Raw genomic sequence first — 10255 nt, forward strand, 5'->3', positions numbered from 1 at the left:
ATTTCCCAAATGAAGAATACCCATGTTAAATTTCAGCTTCCTAACATATCGGGAAGAGAATTATACCCCTTTTACACTCGCATGAAAATCCCGGGATATTGCACGTGAACGCGCATCATCCCGGGATTTTTGTCAGTGTGAAAGGGTACAGGGACAATTTCCCGAGTCGAGCATCCCGGGATTTCAACCCAGGTCTCGACCGGGGTTGAATCCACGACCGTCCCGGGAAGTTGGGTAGTGTGAAAGGGCCCGTCCCGGGATTCACTACCCGGGACTGTTAAAAGGCCTCCGATTGGAGCTTACATGGGCTCAGAAAAGATGATGTCATCTTCCAGAGCCCTGGGGAGCGTCCTTGATGCGTGTGAGGAAGGCAGCATGGCGACCTGGACAGACCAGGAGGTGAGAGACTTGCTGAGCATTAGGGGAGAGGAGGAAATAATGAGGCAGATCACAGGCACAGTTAAAGATGCAGTGATTTATAAAAACATCTCCAAGATGCTGGAAGCCAGGGGAATCATCCGCACACAGCAGCAAGTGTTAAACAAAATGAAAACTCTTAAAAAGCAGTTTCTGAAGGTGCATGACAACAACAGGAAAAAGAGCGGTGTTGGCCGTATCGACTGGCAGTACTATGACATCTGCGCCAATATCTTTGGAAACACAGCTACAGTATATGCAGTCCGGTGAGTCTGTCTTCCAGTTCACAGTACACTGCTACAGAAGGCACTCCAGAAGAGACACAGACAAGCAGTGACGTCTGTCCGTCATCACCGTTGTTAATTGACGACACACCTGAGGATAGCGACACATCCTCCCAGCCGTCCATAAACACATCCAGAAACAACGACAGCATAACTGCAACCATTGAAGACGTCGTGGATGCTCAGACCAGTGACAGTGGGACTGTACAAAGTGCCGTCACCGTCACCCCAACTTTACAGAAAAACAGTAAGTACATGTTTAGAAATTAACACTCATAGCACAAATCCACAATTGTTAAACATCCGGTTATGTGTGTAGTATGAGTGGCCAGTGTGGCGGCAGCGTGGCGAGCGCAAATGAGCCCCTTGCAGGATCACTGCGCTCAGCACGCTGCTGGCATGGTGGCACGCTTTGCAATTTCTGCCCCCACCCAGGGGGGCTTTGCATTTTTATAAATAGTTCAATGTTGCAGAGTAGCTAGTGTGTAGGTGGATTAATGCCACAAACACATGTTTGCTAACGCTGCTATTTTTATATACGCTCATTTTGTATTTCTTCTCTTCACAGTTTACACCGTACCGCCTAGAAGGAAGAAACTGAACAGAGCGGAGCAAGTGGCTAAAGCCATGTCAAATGTCCTTGTCGACCAACTCCGAGAGATGGACGCTACAATGTCCGCACAGGAGGATGCAAGGCTCGACAGGTTTCTAGAGGCAGAACGCCAAATGCATGATGCATTTCTTTCCCAAGTCATGACAATGCAGGAACGCATGAGTAGAGAGCAGTATGACTGGCACAGGGAATTGCACCAAATGAACATGGCGTTCTATGAGCGTATGAGCAATACCTCAAGAGCACCAATCCAACACCACAACTCACAATACCCTGAGCAGGGTTTTTCATCATTTAATCCTGGCCCATACTATGCCCCAAATACTGCACCATCTAGCGCGCAAAGCACAGAGTTTACTGTATTGCGCAATTTGCCGTGAAACACAGTGAATTTCTTATTGTTATTTGTTGTTAAATAACCATAGTGTGGTCAGTGTTTATGCACAACTGTTTGTGCATTCTTTAATTTTTTTTCTATGTTCTGTTTTGTATAGTGTCTACATTAAAGCACTTTTTATTTATTTTTTACACAGTAATAATAATAAATAATATACTGCAGGGACACTGTGGTTTATGGTGTTGTATCTACAAGCCTACCAGTGTTTTTTTTTTTTATGCCAATCAAAACTTAATTGCAAATCTATGCATAACGGGGGTCATTCCGAGTTGTTCGCTCGCAAGCTGCTTTTAGCAGCTTTGCACACGCTAAGCCGCCGCCTACTGGGAGTGAATCTTAGCTTATCAAAATTGCGAACGAAAGATTAGCAGAATTGCGAATAGACACTTCTTAGCAGTTTCTGAGTAGCTCCAGACTTACTCGGCATCTGCGATCAGTTCAGTCAGTTTCGTTCCTGGTTTGACGTCACAAACACACCCAGCGTTCGCCCAGACACTCCTCCGTTTCTCCAGCCACTCCCGCGTTTTTCCCAGAAACGGTAGCGTTTTTTCACACACACCCATAAAACGGCCAGTTTCCGCCCAGAAACACCCACTTCCTGTCAATCACATTACGATCACCAGAACGAAGAAAAAACCTTGTAATGCCGTGAGTAAAATACCTAACTGCATAGCAAATTTACTTGGCGCAGTCGCACTGCGGACATTGCGCATGCGCATTAGCGACAAATCGCTCCGTTGCGAGAAAAAAATAACGAGCGAACAACTCGGAATGACCCCCAACATTCCCATTTGTGCGTAACAGTAGACCATGTTTTCAGTGTTTTCTACATTGTTTCTCCATATATACACAGTTGCTGGCAATGTGTTTTTTTTGGAAAATCATAAATATTGAAACCAAAGATCAAAGGTGGAATACAAAATAAAAAAAATTTAATTCACCAAACATGTTGTGCTGATTCTTAAACACTATTGTACCAGTGCTGCAAGGTTGGACGTAATAGTGTGGCGTATTTGTTCTGCAGCGGAGTTTGAGGCAGTCCCAAACAAAGCACCTTCCACATGTGGGTTCATAACCTCAGGGTCCTGCACAGTCGACTCAGGAAGGAATACCTCATTTTTCAGTTCACAGATGTTGTGCAGTATACAGCACGCAGCTACTACATTAGGCATATTCTTTAGGTCCACATCATTGCGCTTCATCAAACAACGCCATCTTCCTTTTAACCTGCCAAAGGCGTTCTCAACCACCATCCTTGCTGAACTCAGGGTGTGAGTATAGGTTTGTTGCTCTGGGGTTAACTGGACCTGTTGGGTGTAGCCTTTCATAATCCAGGGGCGTAAAGGGTATGCAGCATCCCCGATGATGTGGACAGGGATCTCCACCCCATTCACAATCTTTGCACACTCTTTGGGGTACAGCCAGCCTCCCTGCTTCTCCTCTACGATGTTGTACAGGTCAGAATTGGCAAGAACTCGGGAGTCATGAGATCGGCCTGGCCAGCCAATAAACACATCTAGGAAACTAAAGAACAGTAAAATTTAAAAAAGTTAGAATGTAAAACTCACACATGCAACTCATCCCACCACCCCAAAAATAAACACTTACCAATATTTGTGGTCCACACCAGCCTGTAATATGATGGAGTGCCAGCCCTTCCTATTAAAATAGTCAGCATGGTTGTCACGTGGGGCAATAATGGGGATGTGTGTCCCATCAATCGCTCCTTCACACTGCGGATAGCCTCGCTTCACAAATCCTTTGATGGTATCCTGTAAGCGCTGTCCTTGTGGTAGAGATATGAAGCGCTTGTATAAGGTAGATACAATTGCTTTAGTCACCTGGTGGACTATGACACAGCAGGTGGAGATCGCAACACCGAACAAGCATGAGACTGAGCGGTACTCTCCTGGGGTAGCATACCACCACAATGCAATAGCTAGCCTCCTGCGTGCCACGATGGGTCTCCTAAGCCTGGTGGTCTGCATGTCAAGTGCTGGGGTAAGTAATTCCAGGATGTAGTTAAAGGTTGCACGAGACACACGGAAGTTAGCCATCCACTCCTCATCCTGGTAAGCTTCCACGGTCCTCATAAAGGCTTCTCCGTGCCGGCGATCTCTGGACCAAAATGAGCGGTTAGGCCCCTTACTCACGCTCAGGATGGTAGTCATCCTGGATGATATGAGGGCTCTCCTCCTGCGCAAATATTGGCGGCGACTAGCAGCCCTATCCACCATAAATTGCGCCCTCCTCCTCCTCATAAAATATATGTGCAGTATACTGCACAGTGTGACAAGCTGCATCATGCTGTCACTGGCTGTATGAAACATCTGCAAAGCAGAAAGAATCATGAGCTCAGGCATACACACTGGTACTCCGTCGGCCATGACTGCAGCAATGGTGTGAGCAGGCACCACCCCTCCCTTTGTTGACTACTGTGACCGACCTCATCTATGTGAGCCAGAAAAAGGCCATTTCTAATGACATACATATGCATTTGCAGGGATATCCCGGGATCAGTGTAAATGGGGCTGTCCCGGGTCGATCCCAGGTCTTAGTGCAGTGTGAAAGGGGTCAGTCCCGGGAATGCATCCTGGGACGCATCCCGGGAGTGACCCGGGTGTGCGAGTGTAAAAGAAGTGTTAGTGATGAGTCAGTCAGGGAGTGAGTGAGGGCTTTTGCATATATATATATATATATATATATATATTGGTGTCCACACAAGTGGCGGGTGCACTCTCACAAACGTACTCAAATTCTGTAGTAGATATCAGTTGTTCTTTATTGTAGCCTCATAAATCGACGTTTCGACCCTTCCACAAGGTCTTTTTCAAGAAAGGCAGTACGATATCTTTATTATTTCATGATGTACAAAGTATAAACAATGCCTAAAACGAATACAAAAATGAAAAAAGACTCAGCCTCCCAGGCCCCTTAATATTGGCAGAAAAACTGTATGAACTGGGCTTAAAAAACCCTGTTCATATAGTGACTATGGTGTAAATTTAATATAATTCCACAAGACCACCTTCAACCAAGGTGTAATAAATCACCAAAAAGTGTTCAAAGGAGCCACCTTAGTCCCTACTGCAAGAATAGCGCTTATTCACCAAAGAGTGCCTTATTTCACCATTTAACCCACTCATGGGAACCAAGCTGATATATACTCTCATGCAAAACAAAAAACAAAGCGATCACTTACACATAGTCTTAAAAACGGGATCGCAATGTCCAGAACCTGTAGATTGCCAACATTGCATGTGGTCCTATGGCAGCTGCATGAAAGTTAACTGTTAGACAACGGGAAAACAAACTTCACCATTTCAAACAGGATGATATCCATATAAAATCTATCGTTACCTATAGCAATAGCTATGAAGATATGAAGCATCCTGGGGTCATATTTTTCACTGCGGCAACTCAGACAAACCTACTAAGAAAAAGTTGACTCTTCAAAGTGTACAAGTCTCACGACTTCAATCAGCACATCTGAACAAACAACGCTTACCGTGTACTGGAGCCTGCCATGTGTTCCCAGGACGCTTGCTAGGACCTGTCTGACCACGGAGGTATTTATACCCCCAGACCGGAAGTGCATCCTCATAAACAAATCGCTCCACAGCCAAAACAGCCAGCTCTATACGTGAAAAATGTCTACCAGCCACAGACACCCACTGGATGTCAGCTAACTACAGGGCGAGCGCCGCTCTCAGCCGGCATCTAAATCCGAAGCCTGCATGCTCAATCGCGTCTTGCGTTCCACTGAACCGGAAGCATGACGCTGTGCGTTCCACAACTCCGGAAGTGGACGCCGTGTATCTCTAACACGGCGGACACTCCTCTACCATTCGTTCCCGCCCTGATACAATCGTAGGTGGTCGCGTCATGCGTTCCACTCAACGCGACCATAGAATCCTCAAAACAGGGCATTTCAGCAGTGACTATACGAGTATATATCAAGCAGCGCTTAGATTCTCATGTAAACTAATCAATCAGGTGTGTAATTTACTCAGCCCACTGGACCTATGCAGAACTAAGTGACTCAGGACATGTCCTGATCTCTTAACATCATGACCCCCCATCTAATCAGTATTATTAGTTTAAATTCATGCCATCATCTGTATATATATATATATACAAACACAAGGCAGCACGTCCCTGTGTGGGGGCCCCTAATGTGTGGGAGCCCTGGGACGGACGCCTCTGTCGCCCCTCCCTTAATCCGGTCATGGCCAAAACAAATACATTAGATGTTTGCAATTTTGAATTCACACCTGGGGCTTTATTCAGAGTTGTTAGCAAACCAAAAAAAGCACACTAATGGGCAAAACCATGTTACACTGCAAGTGGGGCAGAAGTATCATGTGCAGAGAGAGAGTTAGATTTTGGTGGGGTGTGTTCAAACTGAGATCTAAATTGCAGTGTAAAAATAAAGCAGCCATTATTTACCCTGCACAGAAACAATGTAACCCACCCAAATCTAACTCTCTCTGCAAATGTTATATCTGCCACACCTGCAGTGCACATGGTTTTGCCCATTAGTGTGCTTTGTTGGTTTGCTAACAACTCTGAAAAAACTCCCTAATCCCATAAAATGACTGTAACCTATCTACAGTACTTCGATATTCAAACAATTCCCACCGAAATCTGTAACACTTGCATAGGCTAAGTCACTTGGCAATAAAAAGCAAATCCATTCTACAAATGGTAGTGATTTAGCAGATGGGTTTTGTAGTTACACATACAGCCTTGTATGACCCTGCTGCAGAGGGGATCCGGACTGAAAGTCCACAGTAACTAGGTCGACCACTATTGGTTGACAGTAACTAGGTCGACAGGGTCTTTAGGTCGACAGGTCAAAAGGTCGACATGAATTTTTCACAATTTTTTTCTTTTTTTGAAGCTTTTCATACTTAACGATCCACGTGGACTACGATTGGAACGGTAATCTGTACCAAGCGAAGCGAAGGCACCATGCCCGAAGCATGGCGAGCGAAGCGAGCCATGCGAGGGGACGCGGTGCACTAATTGGGGTTCCCGGTCTACGAAGAAAACGACACCAAAATAACATTAAAAACTCATGTCGACCTTTTGACCTGTCGACCTAGAACATGTCGACCTAGACACCCTGTCGACCTAGTTACTGTCGACCAATAGTGGTCGACCTAGACATTGTCAACCTAGTTACTGTCGACTTTCAATACCACACCCCTGCAGAGAGGGCAGTCATGTATTAACATCAATGTCTGTATACAAATTTTTAACTAATCATTACAGTTATCAATTAATATTTTGCTTTACTTTATCTTTTTATAGAACCACTGTTTTTACAATTGTTTGAACAAATCTTGGACAGAGTGGTGAGCAATGCAAACCGTTCAATACAGATGTTGTTGTGTGGTGTCTTCTATGTGTAAGAGCAGATGCTAAAGTTACAGCCCTCATCAGATCAACCAATTTTTATATAAAAAAGATCTTATTATTGACAGACCTGATGACAGTGAAGATACAAGGGGGACATTTGTACGAGCACTGAGATTTCGAGGGGCACCAGCCCCTACTGGGTGATGAAAAAATGTTTCTGATTGGATAACATTAAGGTAAAGCTAATTTTACAAGCCAATTCAATGACTTTTGTGCCCCAGGACTGAAGTACCACTGGAATCTTAACACTTACACGATGTAGTTGAAGCAATACTCCAATATCTTTTTTTGAGCAATAGAATACCTGAACAAGCACAGGTATTGACATCGCCAAGCTTTAGGTCAACCAGTTTGTCATATTTTTCTTAAATAATAGAATAGTATATGTTGTTTGAAGAAATGACAACCACATTTAAACGCAGAGTTATTATGATAGATGTTGAAATAAATACTACATCAATACAGGAAGAATGTTTGAGATCACTGGTAATTCATTCTACAATATGATGAATATAGGAAAAGTAGTACGACATGAACAGGCAGTGACTTTATATATGGTTCATCCATACATAAATATTGTAATGGAGGTTCCCAAATTCTACAATATTCTACAATTCCACCATACCAGTAATTATTGAGGGACAGAGAATTGAAAAAATATAAAATGAAAACATAGCAGAAAACACAGGTTATGAGATGACATTCTAATTGTAAAAATAAATTTTTGAGGCATTTTATGAAATTAAATAAAATAGTTTTCAAAATGATGACAACAATACAAGTCATGAATGACTTGTCACAAAGAACCATCTGGAATTAATGAGATAATTAAAAGAAAAATATATAAACTACAATGTTACAGGGCTTAATGTTGAAGATTCAATTCAAATAATCCAGCTCCTCATCCTGGAAGTCCTGAAGAGAAGCAATAGTTATTATAGCAATGGAGACTGGAATGGAACCTGAACAGAAAGAAGTGCTGACCGGGCTGGATCTGTAATCTTGACACTGGAGAGTTCTTGAGATATAATTCAGAGTACTTAGTATTCACCAGAACTGGATCAGAGCAAAGTCACTAGAACAGGCATGTCCAAACTGCGGCCTTCCAGCTATTGAGAAACTACACATCCCAGCATGCCCTGACACAGCTTTAGCATTCTTTGACAGCAAAACTGTGTCTGGGCATGCTGGGATATGTAGTTTCACAACAGCTGGAGGGCCGCAGTTTGGACATGCCTGCATTAGAACATAGGAACTCAGCACAGAGCTGTTACTTCCTGAGAAGAGACTGTCATACTGGCGATTTCATGTCAGCAGGAAATCCTCTTTTATAGCACAGAGTGTTCAGCGATTGGATGCTATGATCAGCTGGTGGAAGGAGCTCCTGGATTAGACAATGGAGGATCAGCTGATTAAATCAAAGACGGCAGCGCCCAGGTCCAGTTTTGGAGGGAACTCTGAACTAGATCTACACACCAGGAAGCACACAAGATCGAGGACAATACTCAGACAGCAGGCAGTGGCAGCAAGAGCTGTGCAGCACTATTCACAGAAACAGCAGCAGCTGCTGGGAACTTCATGTGGACATAATGAACGGAGAGACCAGATGCTGTACACAGTATCCTGCTAATTACTCACACAGCAGAATTCCTACTCAGGTGGCTTAGTCAGGAGTGAGTACACAGACTGCATACCCTCCAACTGTACCTTTTTAATAGGTACAGTATCTTTTTTTATGGTCTGTACCGATTTTTGGCTCTCCAAACTTTCATTGAAAGTATAGGAAAAGGGGCGTGACCACGCCCCCTTTACCCGCGACCACGCCCCTTTTTCGGATTTGTACCGATTTTTCTGTGTGAAATGTTGGAGGGTATGAGACTGCAGTTTGTATGCTGAAGGCAATCAGGTCAGGATGTACTTGAATGTAAGGGGCTGGCCAAAACCCAGCATGGGAGAAAGACTGAACTTCAGGAGACATGGCAGAGGAAAGTGACAGAACATGAGAAATTCAGTCAGGATTGTGATATGTAGCGGGTAGCAGTGCAGGATGTTGGAATGGCGATTATATAAGTAGGTAATTGCAGGCCTGAAGCTAAGTAGAAGACTACTGTCTCCTACTGTAGCACTCTCACTCTCAGTTCCAAGATGGCTCCGCACATGCTCAGTAGCAGGCTTGATGGCCATCTTAGTACAGAGAATGAAGCCTTCCTGGAGGAGTAGCAACATGGAGTCTGTGCAGTAGGGCACTTCACTTTCAATACTTACCACAGACCTCTATGCAGAGCCGGATTAAGGGGGGTGCCAAGGGGGTCAGTACCCCGGGGCCCCCCTGGCATAAAGGGCCCCCCAGCCGAAGCTGCTCTGCACCGCTCTGGTGCTGCTGTACCCTCTGCCCTGTATCTGCCGCTGACCCGTGAGGAGTGGGGAGGGAGCCACATGAAACAGCCGCGAGCGGGACATCACACACCCACTGGCAGCGCGGAATCTTCCCTATCCAGCAGCCGAGAGTCTTCTCCTCCCTGCTGCAGCATGGAGCCTTTACCCTGACTTCTCCTGTTGCCATTGCCTGGCTTTGTGCTGTGCTGGGCTTGAAGGGGGGTAGGAGAGAGGAGAGAATAGGGGGGTGGCCCAAATGTTTTTTGTTTTCATTGCCCGCTGTCCAGTCCTATGGCAGGCATTCGGAGCCCCGCCCCCTTGTAGCTGTATACCGCGATTCGGGGGCGGAGCAGAGGGGGCGGAGCTAATATGAGATCATTGTTACAGAATCATGATATATTGGCTCCGCCCCCTCCCCGCCGACTTGCGAATCGCGGCATTTTTTGCCGTGGGGGCGGGGCCTAATGGTGAACTGTGTCCCTGGCTCCCAGCAATATCTCCTGGCTGTGGCATCCATTCCTCACCCCTTTCCTCAGGGCAGGCTTCCGTGTAAGTGTGTGCACAGTTTGTGCTCTATCTGTGTATACTGTATGTATGTGCATATGTTCTATTAGTGTATACAGTATGTATGTGTGTATATTTTCTATGTGTGTGTATGTGTTTTATGTGTATGTTATGTATTTGTGTGTATGTGGGTGTATGAGATCTATGTAATGTGTATGTGTGTATATATGTATATATAGA

Source organism: Pseudophryne corroboree, chromosome 5 (assembly GCF_028390025.1).
Source record: "Pseudophryne corroboree isolate aPseCor3 chromosome 5, aPseCor3.hap2, whole genome shotgun sequence".
Lineage (NCBI taxonomy): Eukaryota > Metazoa > Chordata > Amphibia > Anura > Myobatrachidae > Pseudophryne > Pseudophryne corroboree.